We start from the raw sequence: 16,337 nt of genomic DNA on the forward strand, positions 1-16,337 counted from the left end.
TTGGGAGTTTGCCTTAAGTTTTTCACATGAAGTAAATCTTTAATTACCAACAGCAAGAGAGAGGAGAAGAAGGCAGAGGACAGCGTGCCCAACTGCTGCTGTCTCCATCAGTTCCTCAAGAAAATGTCACGGTGAACCAGAGTCCAAACCTAAAGCCACAGGTGAGTGAAGAGTCTATTATTGTGTGTACTGGAGGGTATAGGCTACCGTAAATTCTGAAATAGTAGCCCTGGCTTTTATTTGATTCAGTGCTCTAAAGACCCCCTCCCATGAAAATCGTTTTTTTCCTGCTTTTCACATGTTCCTGTGGCATTTCTCTTGTGTTAGAGTATATATCAGCAGAAAAGGAAGTGCAAAATTGCGTTTTTCTGCCTTCAAATTGCTGTGAACCAATGGCAGACGCAAACTGGCCGTTTCAGGGAGACTGGGGTTGACGTGTCACAGCTCACTAGTGCTACAAGCTCCCGCCCCGCTCTGCATCTGGCTCAGAGGTGAAAGGCTTGACAGCTCGGTGTAGCTGTCAAGGTATAACAGGTATAGCTCACCTGGTAGAGCAGCTTGTACCGTGAGCAAGGACTTTGTTCCAGTCTGGGATTGAATCCCTGTGTGGAGTTTTACGCTAAACGCGCTGAATCTGTAATTGTACAATGTCCAGCTGTCAGCAAGCGGGGGGGTGGGGTGCGAGGAGGTGGCTGGGCGGGTGCAGAGCAGCGCAGTCTCCGCCCACCCTCCAGAGGTGCATTGCTAATGTGCATTGCTAATGTGCATTGCTAATAAGTTGGTTTTAAAATGACCAAAAAGGGTCACGGAAAAAAAAAAGTGCTGGTACTCCCCTTATTCAACTGTTGGTGGTAAATTAGGCAGTGGGCGGTTGGTACCAGCAGATCATTAGGTGATACATTCAAACATGATGCTGATTTGAATAAAATAAAATAAATTTTTTGAACTTTCCACAAAGCATTTTGACAAGTATTTTCTTGTTAAAATCCATCTATGAATGATCTATGAAGACAAATGTATCTATGTTTGTCATTTGAAGTTAACCCACTTCATAGTGGGTGTCTCTATTGAAAAGTCATTTCGAAGTTTTGAATACTGGCCCATGGGAGGTCTTAGTAAGCTATGCAGTTGACAAGTAAATTAATCAAATGACATGCTCTCTCATAACAAAACAGTAGACATTATATTATTTTAGACCTGAATATATATTTGATTTTAGTTATAACTTAACTGGACAATACACATATTCAGGAAGACCAGCAACATTGATATTATTGATGAATAAGATCTTTATATACTTATAAAAATGCAAACGTATTCTGGGGTTAAACAGAAATGTCAAGTTTTTGGACTCCTCACAGCTCACCTCACTGGAGGAATCTAGTGGACCAGAGGTTGGTGAACAAGGCAACTCGTACTAGTACTGAATCAAACGTAACTTTCGGTTGCGACCATAGACTGTATGGTTGCGACTTGCGTTGATGCAACGTTCTTCTTCTTCACATCCTTTTTGGCCAACTCGACTCCGCCAGACCTCCTTGCGTCTCGCAATATGTCTACCGAATGTTCAGCAAAGTAGTCAGTAACTACATCAGTAAATATAGCAGAGTAGAAAAAAACAACATCTCCCTATGAAATATTGCACACAGTAGAGTGAAAACTCGTATTTGTTTTTACCACCATCAGCACCACGAGAAATAAAACAACATATTAAAGTGGGTTAGTGTCAGTGACCTGCTCTTAGTGCTGCACTCAGATGCTGAGATTTGACAATACAGACTGACACAGTGAAAGGTGTCTAATAATCCAACACAATATTTTATTACAGTATAAAGGGGAGAGTGGGGTCTAGTGTAACACTGTTTTCTGAATTTCTCTGGGGCTGATTCAACTAGATAAGTAATTGTTTGCTATGTTGTAGTTACCAATGTATGACACTACTGTATCATAAATGTATTCAGCTCCATATATTACACGAGTACAATGTTGATTTATTTCAGAGAAGTCAAATGTTACTGTTGAGCCACCGGGTGGGGTCAAGTGTAACACTAAACAACCATAAATAAGAAAATAACTGCAGTTGTATTACATAAAATATTCACTCAAAACATTTATTCACAAGTATCATAAGCTCATTTAACATGTAAATTTGATAATATAACGATGTAAATGTATTTTAATCAAACAGAAGACACAAAGCATGAATTAATTGAAATCACAAAGTCAAATTGAAGACATTTAAAACATCAAGAGACTCAAACTAGAACCACTAAAATATTTAGAACATTTTGTCATTGCTACATTCATCTTCTTTTCAAGTTCATTTAATTTATTACATGTAAATAACAATAATCATGTAAATAACAATAGTCTAATCAAACGACTCACATCACACAAGAAGCTCAAGCTCAAAAACAACAAGGTAAAAAGGTACCACTACTCTCCCCAACTGGCATCTCTGAAGAAATCTGTATCAAACTCTTTGTATGATTGTTGCTGAAACTCTGTTGTAAAGTACAGATCCAAAGCATGAAAGGAGAAGACAGTTTTAAGACATTCACATTCAACACTTTTTTCTCCATGCTCTTTTAATTTGCATAAGTATTTGCCTGTCATGCAGATGACTCTTATATTTGGGTTTATATGTGTCTGTTTTCTTTTTTCTTTTCTTTTTTCACCTGGAGGAAGAGCCTTCAATATTGAGGCCTGGGATAGTTTCTGTTATAAAACAGGACCTCTCCTGGGATATCTGCTTTCTCTGTTACACAGGAATGTATAGAAATTGAGACCTCTGCGAAGACTTCAGTTTAAGGCATCCAAGAGAGAAGACAGAGGGAGAGACACACAGGCACACACAGACACACACATGGACAAAAAAAGGAGAGAGGGTGAGAGCTGTATGAGTGCCTGAGTTTTGTCTTAAAGGCAGAGCTTTAAATGCTACCACATGCTACAGAGACAGAGACTGAGACAGTGTGTGCTTATGCAACCATTCGCATATGGCTGCCTCTGTAAGTAGAGAAGTGTTTGTGTATTTATACTCACTTATCTGTGTATATGAGAGAGGAGGAAATACATAATACATTCAGAGAGTGGACTGTAGTTTTATTACCGTTGTTGACGGCTCAGTCCAATTAAAAGACTGATTAGGCTCGACTTGGCAGAAAACCGTGAGGCTCTGCTCGCTTGCTTTAAGTCAATAAGAAACACAGCCAAAGAGTTAAAGCACTGTTTAACACACTTACTCACACACTCAAAATGTTGCTTATTATAATGCACAATACTTCTGTGGGAGAATTATGTAAGAAGATGTATTGGCCAATGAGAAAATCTGTTTTCCAGAGCCTGTCATCATGGGCCAACATTTCCTGGTTAGCGTTACAGTTTCTTCTGTGGTCGGGCTATTCTCTGCCACTTCTGTGTGTGTGTGTGTGTGTGTGTGTGTGTGTGTGTGTGTGTGTGTGTGTGTGTGTGTGCGTGCGTGCGTTTGCGTTCCATGGTCAATTTTCTCCACTTTTATACGGATGTCAGACCAGCCCTGCACATTTCCAAAAGAAACCATTCATTGAGTAAAATGATCCCATCACATCACACTCCAGAACCACAATGAGAAGAGAAAATCATAACCAGCACATCTCACAGGGCGGATGTTGTCCAATAGATTTAAGAGAGGATCTTTATGTGAATGGGAGTGAGAAAATGGTTTCTATGTTTTGGGGAATGCACACGAGTGTTTTGCTCCCTCAACTTTTGTGTTTGACACTTTATTCATTCTCATTAAAACCAGCTGAAGAAAGAATTTATTTGATGTGTTGGGCAAATGGCACAGATTCATACTGTACATAGTATCGCTATGTCTTACTGCAGGGTGAAGTCTTTACACATTTAAAAAATATTAATTCACATGAATTCTTCTTGGAATAAAATACAGGAGATTGTTCCAACAACACACATACACTTGTAAAACTTCAAAGTTTGATGTGACATGATAGGACAGTTTAGCTGACCTCGCCACCCCACACCCCACACCCCACACTGGGGTTCTGGGAGTTTGAGGGTGTAGCATGCCCAATATCCAGAATTTAAGCAGGAATAAGAAAGACTGAGTTATTTCTTCTCTTAGAAACTGCATTTCATCGCATTAAGGCGCCTTGACTGACGCACAGGGTGGGGCTAGGTTTAAGTGAAGGATGGTTTCCCAATTCTGTGCAGTATTTTAGAACATATGGATGCAAATTTGACCACTATGGGGCCACTCTGACCAAAATAATATCTTAACTTGGACGGTTCAAGAAAGAGTGTATTGTCCTCCGACTTTGTTGTGGTAGTATGGGCATCTACACACTGTAAAACTTGTAATTCAGCCCAAGTCAGCCCTATTTCATTGATGTTGTTTATATGTATAAAATTGCTTTATGAAATGACTGCAAATTGAAACCACAGAGAATGATCTTTTTGAAGCTTCCTTCAGTGTTACAGAATAGTTTTTTTTATATCTTTCAACTCATTGTTTTGGTGTTTAGGTAGGTATAGGAGATCCTGGAAAAATGGTGCGAACAGGCTACATTTTGAAAATGCACAATTAAAAAGTCCAAGTCCCTTTTCTCAGGTTTCTCTCTGAAGCCACGCCTCAGCAATGTGCAATGCTTGTTCAGCATTGGGTTCACATGAAGGTGCAGCCCCACAAACACTCTTACATTGGGACTATATTGGGTCACACCGTGAAGGCCATACCTCCGTGGAGCAACCCAATGTAAATCCAATGTGAGCAACGTGGCTTTCCATGATACTGTTGCGTGTAGTGAGACTTCACTGCGCAGCATCGCTAACTTTCCGCCAGCTTTTTCTCATGACTCATTCATGGGTAAGACAACATCTAACATCATAAGAAACCATCCAGCATCCAGTTTAGAGGTACATTGCCACCTACTGGAGTGTGACTGGAGTGTGGTACGATGTGGTTTTTCCACATCGTAATATGTTGAGCATGCACGCGGTTAGTGCACAGAGTGGTACGACACATCATAATCCAATTGACTTGAATGTGGCGTTCAAAATGATTGGATGGTGTTTTTACAGGATTGTCTGTTCCACAGGTGACTGACTTTTTCATTTTTGTGAAAAAGCATTTAATTAATTGGTTGCAATCGGGGTGTGAAGAGGATTTCAAGCAATTCAGTAAAAATGCTTCAGAAAAAGATCTCCAACCCTATATAAAGTTTTTAGTTTTTCAATTTAGTTAAACAAATAAATGAATTAAAGCCGCAAGCGGCTATGACGGGCCCTCGCTCCACGCCACTCGGCGTCCCCGCTACCCCCGGGCCGCTCTTCGAAAACCCCCGCGCGCAACCGGACGCGGGCGGCCGCGTCGAGGGCGGTCCCCTCGTCGAACACGTGACGTTTCGAGCAAAACGGACAACGTACGATGGAGTTACGGCAGGTTTACGGTTCGTCCACCAGGGGGCGGTAACGGGATGTGGGCCGTTGCGTATGGGGTCGTGACCTCATCACACATGTGAAGTTTCGAGCCGATCGGACAATGTCGATGCAAAACGCGACATTTCCTGTGTCCACAAGGGGGCGTCTTGAGCGAGCTAGCGTACGATCAAATGGAGGCGTAGAGGGCGGGCCCCTGATCATGTACTGAAATTTTGAAGTGACTACGACCAAGTATGTGGGCGTGGAAGGCAAACGTAATAGCATGGCGACTAAACGAGCAGTTGACCAACTTTGTCGCCCCCTAGCAGCCACGCCGTTTCACGTAGAGAAAAGCTTTTTATAGTGTTTGACCAGCTCGGTCTCCTGATGATCTGTAGCGAATATGAAGTCAATCGGGCAAAATCCGTGGGAGGTGGCAGTTCACGGTGGAGCGCTATTCCTGTCGCCGCCACAAGGGGGCCATTAGCCGTAGCGTCATAGCGTTCACGAAATACCTTCACCAACTTGTTCGGCATGTTTAGAAGTGGAATGAAGTTGATGGGGGCAACTATGTATTTTTAATGAATTTTAGCGCACTTCCTGTTACCACCGGGGGGGGCGCTATGAGTGACGTAGGAAAATAATATGTCGGATCGTTCAGGGTCACGCCATCATCATGTGCACCAAGTTTGAAGCTGCTGCGATCAAATCTGTGGGCGTGATAGCATTTAAACCTTTTTAGCTGAATTCGGGAACTTGGCCGTGCCCTAGTAGCCACGCCCTTTGACCTACACACCTGCGGAGCACAAGCCGTAATCAGCTCAGTCCTGGAGATGTTCCGTACCCAATTTGAAGTCAATCGGGCGAACTTCCTCGAGGAGTTCGTTTTGCGTCAAAGAAATGCCTAACCAAAATGGCCGACTTCCTGTTAGGTTTAGGGCGTGGCTCCAATTCAATTTTTTGTATGTTTTTGGGTATGATACACGTGAGTGTCGAGTTTCGTATGTGTACGACAAAGTAAGCGAAATTTGTCTATGGAGAAATTCGGAAAAACTTCTAGGGGGCGCTATTGAGGCATTTAGCCACGCCATGGGAAACGACTCTATCCGCTGAAAGAGCTCGCCATTCTGACCCGTGGATGAAATTTCGTGAGGACACGACTTCGTTAAAGCCACGAAAAAGGCAAACGTAATTGTACGATAAAAAATCGTCAGTCGCCGCGGCGGCACACGGACGCCGTTCGTCGTATCTTCACAGCGTTCATAATGTAGCTTCAGCAACTGGTTCTGCATGTATTAGAAGTGGAATTTGAAGTTGATCGGGTGAAGTATGGATTTTTAATGAATTTTTGCGTACTTCCTGTTACCACCGGGGGCGCTATGAGCCAGGCAGGAAGTCGATACATCAAAACGTTCAGGGAGGAGCCAACGTCATGTCCTTTGAATTTCAAGTGGCTACGACGAAGTAATGTGCGCGTGAAAGGCAAACGAAATTTAAATTGGGATGATACACTTTCGCCGCGGCGGCACAGGGACGCCGTTGCTCGTAGGGTCAAAGCGTCATGATGTAGCTTCACCATCCGGGTCTGCATGTACTAGAAGTGTAACGAAGTCGATTTGGTCAACTACGTATTTTTAAACGAATTTTTTGTACGTTTCCTGTTACCACCGGGGGGCGCTATGAGCGACGTCGGCAAATAATATGTCGGATCGTTCAGGGTCTCTCCATAGATTTTTGCACCAAGTTTTGAAGCGTCAACGATCAAGTATGAGGGCATGAGAGCCGTTCGTATTTTACATGGCGAGCACCGAAACAGTCGCCAAACTTCGGGCACGCCAGAGGCCAAGCGCTTTGAGCTACAGACCTGCGGAGCACAAGATAAGCCAGCTAGGTCTGGCGATGTTCTGGACCCAATTTGGGAGCCGATCGGCGTAACCCCTCGGAGGAGTTCGTTTTGCGTTTACAAACTTTGAAGCAAAATGGCCGACTTCCTGTTGGGTTTTCGGGCTTCGCTATAGGATTTTGTGTTCATCTCGCATTGATGAACATGTGTGGCGATTTTGGTCCGCTTTCGTTAACGTCATTTTTTTCCCTATGGGTTTTTGGGAAAATTGTAGGGGGCGCTATTTAGCCATTTGGCCCCGCCCAAATGCGACGCTGCCAAAATATCAAATTTTTCGCGAAGCCCCACGAGGCTACAAAGTTTGGTGAGTTTTCGTGCATGGCAAAGGGGTCGTTTTTGCGATTCTTTACGGGGAATAATAATAATAAAAATAATTAAAGCCGCAAGCGGCTATGACGGGCCCTCGCTCCACGCCACTCGGCGTCCCCGCTACCCCCGGGCCGCTCTTCGAAAACCCCCGCGCGCTACCGGACGTGGGCGGCTGCGTCGAGGGCGGTCCCCTCGTCGAACACGTGATGTTTCGAGCAAATCGGACAACGTACGATGGAGTTACGGCAGGTTTACGGTTCGTCCACCAGGGGGCGGTAACGGGAGGTGGGCCGTTGCGTACGGGGTCGTGACCTCATCACACATGTAAAGTTTCGAGCCGATCGGACAATGTCGATGCAAAACGCGACATTTCCTGTGTCCCCACAAGGGCGTCTTGAGCGAGCTAGCGTACGATCAAATGGAGGCGTAGAGGGCGGGCCCCTAATCATGTACTGAAATTTTGAAGTGACTACGACCAAGTATGTGGGCGTGGAAGGCAAACGTAATAGCATGGCGACTAAACGAGCAGTTGACCAACTTTGTCGCCCCCTAGCAGCCACGCCGTTTCACGTAGAGAAAAGCTTTAATAGTGTTTGACCAGCTCGGTCTCCTGTTGCTCTGTACGAATATGAAGTCAATCGGGCAAAATCCGTGGGAGGTGGCAGTTCACGATGGAGCGCTATTCTGTCGCCGCCACAAGGGGCCATTAGCCGTAGCGTCATAGCGTTCACGAAATACCTTCACCAACTTGTTCGGCATGTTTTTAGAAGTGGAATGAAGTTGATGGGGTCAACTATGTATTTTTTAATGAATTTTAGCGCACTTCCTGTTACCACCGGGGGCGCTATGAGTGACGTAGGAAAATAATATGTCGGATCGTTCAGGGTCACGCCCTCATCATGTGCACCAAGTTTGAAGCTGCTGCGATCAAATCTGTGGGCGTGCTAGCATTTAAAACCTTTTTAGCTGAATTCGGGAACTTGGCCGTGCGCTAGCACCACGGCCTTTGACCTACACACCTGCGGAGCACAAGCCGCAATCAGCTCAGTCTGGAGATGTTCCGTGCCCAATTTGAAGTCAATCGGGCGAACTCCCTCGGAGGAGTTCGTTTTGCGTCAAAGAAATGCTAACCAAAATGGCCAACTTCCTGTTAGGTTTAGGGCGTGGCTCCAATTCAATTTTTTGTATGTTTGGGTATGATACACGTGTGTGTCGAGTTTCGTATGTGTACGACAAAGTAAGCGAAATTTGTCTATGGAGAAATTCGGAAAAACTTCTAGGGGGCGCTATTGAGGCATTTAGCCACGCCCATGGAAACGACTCTATCCCCTGAAAGAGCTCGCCATTCTTGACCCGGGATGAAATTTCGTGAGGACACGACTTCGTTAAAGCCACGAAAAAGGCAAACGTAATTGTACGATAAAAAAATCGTCAGTCGCCGCGGCGGCACACGGACGCCGTTCGTCGTATCTTCACAGCGTTCATAATGTAGCTTCAGCAACTGGTTCTGCATGTATTAGAAGTGGAATGAAGTTGATCGGGTGAAGTATGGATTTTTAATGAATTTTTGCGTACTTCCTGTTACCACCGGGGGGCGCTATGAGCCAGGCAGGAAGTCGATACATCAAAAACGTTTCAGGGAGGAGCCATCGTCATGTCCTTTGAATTTCAAGTGGCTACGACGAAGTATGTGCGCGTGAAAGGCAAACGAAATTTAAATTGGGATGATACACTTTCGCCGCGGCGGCACACGGACGCCGTTGCTCGTAGGGTCAAAGCGTTCATGATGTAGCTTCACCATCCGGGTCTGCATGTACTAGAAGTGTAACGAAGTCGATTTGGTCAACTACGTATTTTTAACGAATTTTTGTACGTTTTCCTGTTACCACCGGGGGGCGCTATGAGCGACGTACGCAAATAATATGTCGGATCGTTCAGGGTCTCTCCATAGATTTTTGCACCAAGTTTGAAGCGTCTACGATCAAGTATGAGGGCATGAGAGCCGTTCGTATTTACATGGCGAGCACCGAAACAGTCGCCAAACTTCGGGGCACGCCAGGGCCAAGCGCTTTGAGCTACAGACCTGCGGAGCACAAGATAAGCTCAGCTACGTCTGACGATGTTCTGAACCCAATTTGGAGCCGATCGGGCGTAACCCCTAGGAGGAGTTCGTTTCGCGTAAACCAACTTTGAAGCAAAATGGCCGACTTCCTGTTGGTTTTAGGGTATGTCAGTATAGCAAATTTTTTGAAGATCTCGGGTTGATGAATAAGTTTACCAAGTTTCGGACAAATCGGTGACGCAGACCCTCATTCCCTATGCGCGGTCTAGGGGGCGCTGTGGCGCCAATAGGCCACGCCCACATGCGAAACCACCACTGAACGCTAAGTTGCCACAGGCCCCACGTGCGTCTAAAATATCGGCCGTTTCTCGGCTTGGGAAAGGGGTCGAAATAGCGTTCGAAGTGGGAGAACGGGAATAATAATAATAAGAATAAACATTACAATATCTGGGGTTTTTGCTGCCAGGTCTATGCAGTACTTGAGTACTAGCTTGCTTACTTGTTGTTACTCGTCGGCTGGCACGTTGACTAATGTGCATGTCGAATAACAATAGGGACCTCCCTGGGTCGTTGACACAGGCTCGGGCCCTAATAATAAACATTTGCATTTCGGGGAATTTTGCGCCAGGTCAGTGGAGTACTTGATTACTTGCTTGGTTACTTGTTGTTACTCGTCGGCTGGCACGTTGACTAATGTGCATGTCGAATTACAATAGGGTCCTCCCTGGGACGTTGTCACAGGCTCGGGCCCTAATAAATAGAATCAATATCACTGGCTCAAACTCATTCATTAGCTTTTCCCTTAAGAAAATGTTAGTGATGTTAGAGATATTTTTTTATGGTGGAAAGTATCTTTAATAAGTTAATTTCCACAGCAATGTTTGATCTTGCACCATAATATCCACTTGCAGTTAACTAAACTACGTCATTTTTAAACTTATGATTATGTTTAAAAGCTAAATCAAAGGTACTTTCTTGCCTAAAGCACAGACAGGACTGTGCTCTATGGCCACCATTCACCTGACCACCTCTGAGTTACTCCACTGCCGTTTGTAAATGTAGCATTTTGTTCAGTATCAGCAGCACAAAACACTACTAAAGGTCAGAAATAACCATTGTTATCATTATTATGATTATTGTACTTTTGGTGAACCAACCTTTTTGAGCAACACACAAATCTGCTGTAATACTTCAGGTGTGTGTGTGTGTGTGTACAGTCTGAGTGAAGTTTTTATAATCTACAAAGGAGATCTGGTTTTACCATCTGTGAGTGTGTGTGCAGCTTTGCTTTGCCATTGATTAGATCAAGTAACAGCCTGAGGTCCTGCTGGGACTGTGAATGCTACTTGGCAAAGAGAGGAAAAGGTTCCACTGTTGTATGCACAACAAAACTCTCTCTCCCCAGCCGCCCCCCTCTCTCCCTCCCCCTCGGATACATTCACTTTGATGGTCCTTCAGAGTGTGAGTCACTGCAGAAAGAAAATGAGAAGCGGTTCAGTGACATTCTTCTGCGTCATTTTGTGTACTTAACGCTTGGACTCAAACAAGCAGATTTCCAAACAGAAACTGCAGACGTGGTCACACAGCCTCATTCAAGGGAGTACTTTCACACTCAAAGCAAAGCCACACACACACACAGACAGGGAATACACACTCACAAACACCACTTACGTCTACCTTCAAGAGGATCTTAGGCTCCGCAGACTTCTTACTTTGAGAGCTGAGAAATGTTGAGGCCATACACCCTTTGACCCATGTTGCTGGTGGGCTATGTTTGTATGTGTGTGTTGCGCCAGTCGATGCAGTTTGCTTGGCAATAGAAAGGCGTGAAGACACTTAAGTGTTGCACAGACATTGACACATCACACCACCACCGGTGGCAAGACCCCCTCTGGACAAGCCACGTTATCGAACCAGTTTGGTTTTGTCCACTAGTTTTGCACAGTCAGCGACTTTAAAGGAAACAAGTCAACAAACGATTTATTCATTCTTGATTTGTGAATTTGGTTTTGGAGGAAGACGGAGGCAGGAAATGTTTTAATGACCTGGATCAGTTGTAGACTGTGGCAGAATAAAACAAACTTCACGGTGAAGTTTTGTGGAAGTGATTTCACATGTATTTACAAGGACAGAACAACTATTTTAAATGTATCCAGTAGTTTAGAGAGAAGGAAGCGGAGGGAGTAAAATGGTAATACTGACATACCAACAACATTAAAATACAAATACTAATTGATGTGCAGCTGCTTGTGGTTCTTTTGTCAGGCCTATGTGATAGCAGAGTCGAGTTGTAGATGTTTTTCTTTTTTTTTTCCTCTGCTCAGTTTTACAACCTTTTCTGCACTCTGGCCTGTTTCCCTTTGCTCTCAGCAGGCCGCTGGCTCTGTGGGAGGAATCAAAGAGTCTGCTCACTTCATTATATAAGAGAACTGCAGCTTGTTATCGACTTTTTTGAACTATCTTTCAGTCTTTTAACTTCCACAAGCTTGTAGTAGTGGTGGTGCTTGTAATGTAGTAGTAATGTTATTATTAGCAGCGTTAGCATATTAATGTATTAATAGATGCAGCAGTAGTGGCAAAGGTGATACTTTTAGGATGTAGGATTTGTTCCGATTGCAGTGGCCATGATTCTGACCTGTGGCCCATTGTTACATCATGTCATCAGTCTTTTGACCGTCAATATCTCACTGTTCTGTCACAAAAAACACCCAAAAAAACCTAAAAAATATTGACAACTTGTTTGTCCATATGATGAATAAGACATAAATAAATGTATCAATAAAAGTAACTTTTTAAAAGTGAAGCCAAAACATCTCATTCACCCCACCATGACTGACTACAATATCGCTCATAAAGCCATTCCCCACAAATTTGGTTTCCATCATGTTATATAGCTCCTGTATGTTCAAGTCTCTGTTTTTATTTAGTTATTTGATATAAAACAGTGAGCCATCATGATTGAGAGCTGTGGTTGACCTAGGACTAGGCAGGTCAAGTGTCTCTGTTGGGCCTTGGTACTGCAGCTCCACCAGGCCAAACACCTCTCTGCAGACCCTGGCTCCAAGTGGCACAGGTGCAACACGGCAGATCTCGTATCGGGGATATTTTTGGCTTCATTTTAGTTCAGTGGGAGGAAACGGAGTTGCATCGTCCATCTTTGTGTACAGTTCATTTCAAAGTGTCTGCACAACAGAATAAGTGTTGCAGTTAGGACGTTGGACAACAACTGTGAAAAAGCCAACAAACTAATATAACAAACTGGAAAACGTAATTGTGATCATGTAATCGTAAAAATCAGTCATTAGAAGAAAAAAACCAAGCAACACCTGCTGCTCTCATCTGTGAAAAGTATTTGTGACTTTTGGCTGGAAATGGAAACAAAGGAGAAGTTGTGAGTCAGCCTGTAAAAACAAGGAGTGTGTTTATGAGTGGCAAAGTAATCCAAATAAATGTACTGACTGCATCCCATCAGGCTGGATATGTCCACTGACCCTTCTCACACCACCCAACTGACCTCAAAACTTTGAGCTTCCCCTCAAGTTGGACTGGTGCATCAAACAGCACGAGTTCCCAAAATGCCGAGCAGAAGATTCTTTGACCCTGATGCTTGAACCCCAATCATTTCTAACAGCAGACTCACGTAACCTGAATCCCCTTGCACTTGCAGGGGCCAGATTAGTAATTGAGTTATTTATAATACTGGCATTAGTTCACTCAAAATTAATTAGTAATAGTTATTTTTTTATGTTCAGCTTCCGATATATTCTTTTAAACTTTGCCCTCTTAAATGAACCATGAAATCATAATTTGCCCTCCTTAGTGTAAGTATTTTTATTCCAAGCAAACACTGCGTGAAAGTTGTAGTTGAAAAGAAATAAAGGAATCTGTGCTTTAAAGAAAGAAGTTTTACAAATAAAAGGTTTAATACATCACATCCAGTGAATAATAATATCAGGTTTGAATTACTAAGCATTTCTTAAAATTTCTGTTTGTGTATGATGGTTCTAATGGTACATTTTTATTAGTACTCTCTTGAATGCCCTTTTGAATCGTCAAAACACTGCACGTTGGGCCCATAAAAGACTGAAGAGTGTGTGATGAAAGAAGATCCCAGAGCTGAAGTGTTGGCACACACAACAACTGTGTGAGGAGCTGCAGTCATCCATCATACTGTTAACCTCAGCACCATTATGCAACACGTCCCTTTAACTGCACAGACACTCGACAGCAGCAAATCAACAGTCCTTCAGTGAAAGCTGACACACATTCCCTCACACATGCACATACATATTGAATGTACTGTATCTGCAGGCACGCAGACTAGATATGTCTCTTACATCCTGCCACTGATAGCCATGTGACAGCTGTATCTAGGAGATGGTCTGGGAGCGAGAAATTAATGATGATGTCAGAATGAGACTTTAAACCCCTACTCCTTTAAAGGCCTCAGTGTGTAATATGGGGGTAAAACCGTGATATGTAGCGTTCAGATTCTAGTTTGCAGCACTCCCTCACTCGTTCGTACACACCCCTCCCATTGGCAAAGTGACGGTGGCCCCTGAGGACAAAAAAACCATGTTTACCACGACTGGGACGACTGGGAGTATTTCAGGAGCATGGAGCGATGAGGTGAAGATCCAAACCATTTTACAAAAAGTCTGCTGGTTTTCCGATTCGGGCTGCCATACAAACATGGCGGCGCAAGTTGGCAACACTCTCTAAAGCAAGACCCTTGCTAAGAAGAATTATAAGGCTACGAAAACCAAACAAATTCTATTTTATAGCAATTATACACTTATATATATTCATGGGTAGTATATTCAGATTTTGCCAATAAACCTGGCCAGTTATTACACAGTGAGCCTTTAATAAAAAATGAGGAATGTTTGGGCTAACCAATCCAAACCCTCTGTGAAAAAAGACCAATCCAGGGTGAGTGAACAGCTTCATTTGTTGATAATGTGATAGCATTAGCACAGCACATAAATCATCACTAAAGATGAAAAAAGTCACAGTCAGACTGGAGAAACTTGATGCTTTTGAGGTAAAAAAAAAATGCTCTTGGCCAACTGCTCTCTGTACATTGTTTACTGTACATCCCCTGGCATCCACAAGTTAAACCACACAGCAGATTATAAATAGCAGCTATATGATGGGCCAGACAACCAGGGACCAACCAGGGCTGAAATAATCTGCCTATATTTGGCTCAAGGTTTTTTTCTGTCTGTTGGTTAGTGATATAACACATTTTGTTCAGAAAATATGCACCATGTGAGCAAAATTAAATGTAATGAAGAATTAGGGCTAAGGTTTAACAAGGCCCAGGCACATGATGAGCTAATATTGCAGAGCTCCCAAGTTGTGAAAATTATCAAATAAATTAGCAAGTCATTCATTTACCAATTCAGTTATAAACAGTTAAACAGTGATTCACTTTTTGCAGACGTGAGAAAAAAAGAAATGATTGTGTCTCACTGTCTTACTACTGTAATTGAAGCCTCAGCAGAAGACTTCTTCTTTTTATGACCCATTAGTCACTTCTTTACTTTCTAGTTTTACTCTATGTTGTAAACTGGGGTCACTCATTGCTTTTGAACTTAATCTAGCTCACCGTCAATTATACTGTATCACATACCACTTTGAAATGTGAGTAAACATTAGCATGCTAAGGCCTTTCCCTGCTATGTCAGATTATCAAAAGTTCAAATTCATGAGCGGTGGAGAGGAAGAACTCCCTTTCATTTAATTTTCAAGCAGAACCAAGCTCAGGGTGGACAGCCATCTGCCTCGACTGTTGGGTTCTTTGTGTCTGCTGGAAAAAAGCTCTGTTGCTTTTCAGTTTAGATGCCGCCACTGGATTGGGGCCCTTTTGTGTTTTGGCACGGCTGATCTCTTCAGGTGCAATGTCCATTAGATCAGGATCCTCCTGGCTCCCTCTCTAATGGCTGATATCGATCTCTTGGCAATGCTGGTGAGTCACGATGGGCTCTGTGGTTGAATGAGAGCTTTGAAGTTTTGAACAGAGCTGTCAGCTCTTCCACCTTCCTCTGGAGAAAAAGTTCATTTTCGCTGCATTTGTTGCAAAAGGCTCATCTCTGTAATCTTTCACTGGAGGGTGTCGGTCCAGCAGCTGCTAATTGGTGATCCCTTTTCTGCTGATGGTTTCCTCATTAGTGTATTTATGGATCTTCATCAGCTCTCTTTTGGTCTTCTTCCTGTTGATGTGCATCTCTTTGGGGGATTTCTGCTTGGCCAATTGCTGCTGGAAACTTCAGATTTCTTGATGAGGCTCTTGGACCTCAGTCCAGTGGCCTTTAGTCCTCCAGTTTGGGTAGTTGTTAGAAGTTGTCATTATTTCAGTGGTAGAAGTCGTTTGTGATAATATTACAAATTATTTTTGCAGTTTGGCTCTGAACAGAATCCTGTGTCACTGCTCTGCCTTGTTTGGCCAGGCAGACAATACCAGACATTACCAGAACAGCAGATTAGAAAAGAGAACAAGTGATCTCTCCTTTCATTGCCCAAACTATAAACTCTTTCGACACAGTGCTTGGTGGTTAGCGCAATATTATTTAAACTACCGTAGCTCGACATTTAGTGTAAAATGTGACACTTTTTACGGATCAAGTAAAAAAAAAAAATCAT

At 43.3% G+C, this 16,337-nt stretch overlaps 1 protein-coding gene across 1 annotated transcript in view; it reads left to right on the forward strand.

Annotated features, from left to right (window-relative positions):
• Positions 1-53: 53 nt before the first annotated feature.
• Positions 54-16,337, forward strand: part of slc41a3 (solute carrier family 41 member 3) — a 54,991-nt gene continuing 38,707 nt past the window's right edge. The window contains exon 1 of the mRNA XM_085781165.1: positions 54-161. The gene's annotated coding sequence lies outside the window, so the exon portion shown is untranslated. The remainder of the gene's footprint in view (positions 162-16,337) is intronic.

This window comes from Trachurus japonicus, chromosome 7, assembly GCF_045865225.1.
Source record: "Trachurus japonicus isolate A0001 chromosome 7, Traja_1.0".
NCBI classification, from domain to species: Eukaryota; Metazoa; Chordata; class Actinopteri; order Carangiformes; family Carangidae; genus Trachurus; species Trachurus japonicus.